Below are 5,878 nucleotides of genomic sequence, written 5' to 3' on the forward strand. Positions count from 1 at the left end.
ACAAAATCGTCACTGTTTTTGCCATCACCGCTATTTTTCAAAGCAAAATTGTTTTAAACATCACCCGAGTCTCTCTTTTTTCAAAGTTGGCGCTGTATTCAACGTACAAAGAAACAAAATCGTTATCATCGAGCAGTTGACGGTTTTGCCCCTATCATGTAGGCAACCACTTGTAGACATATCATATATGGTCTCTCCTTGGTGCATGCATATCATCCAAACCATTCATCATCATCATTCCACCATCAAACTTAGAAAATCCAAGATTCAATTTGATCTAACAACCCAGTGGCCCACAATTTAGAGAAGGCTCAGGATGAAAATGGGTGGTTTTCCATTGTTTTCTGTCTCGTGGCCTACCTGATTATTCTATTAATATGATTTTTTAGATGTCCATATTTTATGGTTGGATGACCCCACTAGACGGATTGGATGCCATTTATACATGACAGTGGGCCTCAAGTGCACAGAAAACCAACTCCTCAATGGAGGTTAATTTTGTCATTTGACAGTGATAGAGATTCCTGTAAGATTTCAGGAAAGGGACGTGCATTAATTAAAAAAGGTGGAAATGTTTTAGAATTTTCATAAAATACACGAAAGTTACCATAATTCCCTTTTCTAAATGATGCAAAACTCACACGGGAGTCTACCGATTAGCCTTATCTTTGAATTATTAGTTAATAGCAGTGGACTCCCGCGCTTGTTTAACACCATTTGAGAAATAGTAGTGATTTTTCGACCGTACATTTGTACGAAAATCCAGACCGACCAATTAGAATATATAGAGTGTAGAAGTATATTACGGTGAGAGCTAATATTATCCATCTGAATTTTGCTTTCAAATTTAAACTGATTGATATTTAATCTCGATTATCCATTTGATAGCCACCAAATAGATGGTTAGGATTGGTTTATCAATGTTATTTTAGAGATATCCTCCATCTGGATCCTATAACTTGGATGGTCTTCCGTGCATCATTGCGATCTGTGGCTAGGATGAGCCACCGCGAATTTCCAACCGGTGCTGGAAGGAATAGACGCAAGCAAATGCATAAAAACGGAGATACTGTACTCAGTACAATAACCTTGTCATACAGCGCCGTATTTCATGCCAATTTATTTAATGTGTATGAAATCTAATCCGTACAAAGTGTCCGATCCATCACTAAAAGTACCTGATATGGAAATCTTAATGATCTATTTTATTTCTTTGGCACACTTGTTGCTTGGATATACTTGGTGGCAGATGATCCCCTGCTCGGTACAACCCTTTTCGAGACTACAATGCTCTGTACATACGCCGGTCGTACCAGATCAAACACGGAAAGACGGACGCGGATTGCGTAGCAAGGTGGCGATGACATTGCTATGTGGACCGTATCCCGATGTATTTGTACCATCCACGCCTTTTTTACACACTAGTATATAGCATGAGCCCGATAATGAGGTATATCCAAATCTCATATGGACCGCATCATAGGAAAGAGCGGTGATTGAACACTCACCGTTAAAAACTTCTTAAGAACCACAAAAGTTTTGAATTAAGCTTATATTTGTGATTTCTCTTCACCGATGGGTCAGAATAAAATAGCCAGTAGCCTGAATTCAATGGTTAGGGCAGTTCATTTATTATAAATTTTTGGTATATTCTCCGTTGACAGGTCCATGATTATCAAGGTTACAGGTTGTCACAGGTAATGGATGAGCAACCACCTTCTTCTTCTTTTTTTCTTTTTTTCTTTTTCTTTTTAAGGTGATGAACCATTGTTGTGACCTAGAGCAAAAGAAATAAAACCACTTGAATAAGTACTATTTCTTTGGTCAGGTTGAGGTTAGGTCCATTTTCAAATGACCCAAATCAAACCCATTTCAAAACTGAGGCTAGGTCGGGTAATGTTGGGTTGGTTTCAGGAGGACTCAAAGCCAATCCATTTAGTAACATGTGTCAAACTTTTGGATCTTTTGTATCTAGACCTACCCCAAGGGTCCAATCCATTGAGTAAGATTGGTCAAACTCCCTAAGGGCCTAAAATTTTCACCCATATGCAATCATTGTTGGGACAGGTCGATTAACTTGAGGCGTCAACCTGACCCATTTACACTCCGTGTTGTAGATCATAGACTTGCCCAAAGAAAAGGTTAATAAGATGTTGCGTATCCTCCATGAGGGACAACCCATTGGAAAGTTCATCGGGCATGATTTCCTTAAATTCATGTAAAATTGGTTATAACTTCTTAAGAATATTTGCGGGTTCTACTTCTTTCCCATTTACGACTAGTGTATATATCACTCGTGTCTCTTCGGATTCTTTTAGGAAATCTCATATAATTAACAGGGACGACCCCTACAATTTACAAGTGTTGAGTTGGTTCTCCATTTTCATAGGAGCAATGATGATCTGTAACATCCCGAAATCTTTGCAGCCTAAGTACGTACTTGTGTCTGAGAATTCTGGGTGTTAATAATATATAAATTGGTTACTTTAAAAATCGCACCTTATTTGTTCTTTCCATTTAATTCACATCCAGTTACATTCATGAAGGTAACCATTCACGAGAATAAAATTGATTATATTTATTATTTCATTAGAGTAAAATAATTTAACAAATTATCAAATATCCTCTCAACAGAAGCTTATTACATTGTCGAGCTTGGAGCGGAAATATAAAACTAAATCATAACACTATCTTCTTATTCATTCAGTATAATTTTCCATAGGGAGATGATCTCTAGGTCTTCAGTCTGTACATCACCTGCATCATTTGTACGGTTGGAGATAGTCAACGCCCTACTTATAGTGATGGTTATCATTTAAAATTCACAATAATTCAAGAGATTTATAAAATTAATATAAGGTTACTGATATGTCTCGTACTCCACCACCACGAGTGTATGGGGTCCATCATACGTAGTGATCATCATAATGCGGAATATAATTCATAGAAAACTCCCCCCGCATTCTATAACTACGGAGATTCGCCTGCATGTCCAACGCTACCGTGGATTTATGTGAACACATCGAGGCGGCACAACACATAAATCGGATGAATTAGGTAACACGATTTGTTCATGGAGCGACTATTTGTGACATTCAATCCCAGGAATGATGTAACACGCATTGCGAATTACTTACATCGATTTATGCATTAGTACCCAAACCCATGGAATTACACGTCGACCAAGAGGGTCTCTACCTAGAGCGCATTATGTCTATAATAAAATAATTAAATCACTAGTTGTGAAACCTCTAATATATCACTTGCACCAAAGAGAAAATAAATTGAATCATGGGAGTTTTGAAATTTTAAGACACATGCCCAAGTCATAAAGGAAGACAGCATAAGGCTAATATAATAAAGGATAATAATAATAATAAGTTAACTCAATAAAAGTGAAGAGTAACAATGACTAACTCAACAAAGAGAAGAATAACAACGACTAACTCAACAAAAAAGAAGAGTAGCAATGGCTAACTCAACAAAGAGAAGAGTAACAACGACTAACTCAACATAGGAGAAGAGTTGCAATGGCTAACTCAACAAAATAAGAGAGATGAGCAAAAAGCCAACTCAATATAGAGTGGAAACATGCGTCACTCTCAAAATTGGTAAAGGGCAAGGCTTGTATCCATCATCCCACATGAATTTATAAAAATCACGCATAATTAACATCATACGTTAATCATAATTTTCAAAAGGATAAATAATTGATAATGGTAAATCAATCAATTGCATGGAAAATCCCATTAATAAGAAAGTATACAGAAACAAGATAAATCATATCAACTCAAATTAGTATAAGCTTAAAGGAATTCCTCATCTCTTACGTCGAATCTCTTATGTCGTTAGAACTTGGTATATGCACTTTTGGTTCAACTTCAACTATAAATTACACAAATTATAAGATTAAGATTTAATCTAGGGTTTCATCTTTCATCTACGTTTAGGTTAAACAAATTATCATTCTAAATTAAAACTTTAACATAAGTTGTCATGAAAGGAGGTGACTTACTGTAACACCCCGTACTTTTCAGTACTCGGGTGTTACCGTGTAATCTAACTTAGCATAAAGCTTCTACGACCATTCAAGTGCTTTCTAGCTTAAATTTAACCATTGAGAATAATCTTCATCCATAAATCAAGTCGTTCAATCGTGGATTGGAGAGAATTACCATTGATCTTCACCCAAGAAGATTATGAGAACCTATGCTCTATTTAAATTGAAATTTTAGTGACATCAAACCGCTACCCTTAAACCAAGATGAATTTAAATGAATTAGTGGTAGATAGTCATGAGTAGAGTACTTTCAGTAGAATCGACCATTAATCTGAAAAATAAACTATTCATATACCACATAGCAACCAAAAGGTGCAAGAGGACTCAAGTTGTATCTGTAGGGCGGTTTGACTGCTCAATTGAACCCATTACAAATAACGAATGAGGAAGCAGGATTAGATTGTTCCATCGTTCCCAATTGGTGGATCAAAATTAACACACCAACATTGGTTCATAATAAATCCAAATCATCCATCCATTTGTTGGATCAACATGTGAATTCAATCCCATACCAATACAAATAGTAGGAGCCATCCTCATTCATAGAACAAGAAAATCTAACTGTCCATACTAGACTGCATAGTCTGAATCATGAAATCCACCGTTCATCAGGCTTGTGATGCTCCAATGGACAATCAACCCTTTAAACCATCCCGCGTAGTAATAAAATAGCCAATCAACCTGTCACTCGCCTTAGGGTTCTTATGATCATTGACGAGTAATCGTGAAGTGATTTGGCCATCAGATTAATGAGAATTAATAATAAAAGATAAAGATCCACTTAGTGTGGCCCACCCAAGCTTTGTATTTGCCTCATCTCCGGTCAGATGGCCAGATGGGCCCACAGAGAATCATGGACGGAGTGGATTTCTCAAAAACATCATCGTGGGGCCCATTTCAACCACGCATGTGCATCAAAGGCTGTGCACTAGCATTGCATGGGGCAACAGCCTTGGTCAAACTTGGTCTGACCTGACGAATTTCCGAAAAAGGAAATCTTCGTCCTTCCTTTTCCACCAACGGACGGATAGCTGCCCGAGATTTTGATCGTGGCCCACAAATTAAGGCCCACCTCCGAGATCCAAACCGTTCATCAGGTAGAGCGTCCCCGTACTACCAACACCACTCCATTTGTGCGAGTCCATGCACACTAATTGCTTGCCTCCAAGTGCAGAGGTTCATAAGTAATATTCCGTGAATACTAGGTCGATCCCACAGGGAGATGAATTGTGAGAATGAGAAAATCAAATGCAAAACAAACTAAGTAATAAAAAAACTAAACTGGTGATTTGATTTTGGGAGTTTTGAATGGATGTAATTCAACTGAATTAAAACAACACCTAAGCTTCAAAGTTTCATAAATAGGTTAATGTTCCAAAATCATAATGACTTTGATAACACAACTAGGATCCGACCACTATTGTCGGCCTAATCGGAAAATAAAACAGTTTAAACATTTTAAATAAATGATATAAAAGATTAGAAAATCATGGATTTGCACTATTGATATATATTCTGAAGTGCCGGTGATTTTAAGTATTCAATATTTATGAGATAATGAATAAAAGAAATGTAGCAGGTTGAGAACCTCTCCCATATAGGAAATCTAATTGATTCAGGGTAAGCCTATTCATCAATGTGGATTTTATATGATAGAAATATATGGATCTCACATGAGGATAAAAAAAACTAAACCTAAATAATTGATAACATGCATACACCATTCTTCTCATCATTAAAACAATCAATTATCATAACTATTAAAACATTAAACCAATGTGCTTTCCTTCTAGCTTGGGCTAGAGGGAACTTAAAAAA

Source organism: Magnolia sinica, chromosome 19, assembly GCF_029962835.1.
Source record: "Magnolia sinica isolate HGM2019 chromosome 19, MsV1, whole genome shotgun sequence".
Taxonomy (NCBI): Eukaryota; Viridiplantae; Streptophyta; class Magnoliopsida; order Magnoliales; family Magnoliaceae; genus Magnolia; species Magnolia sinica.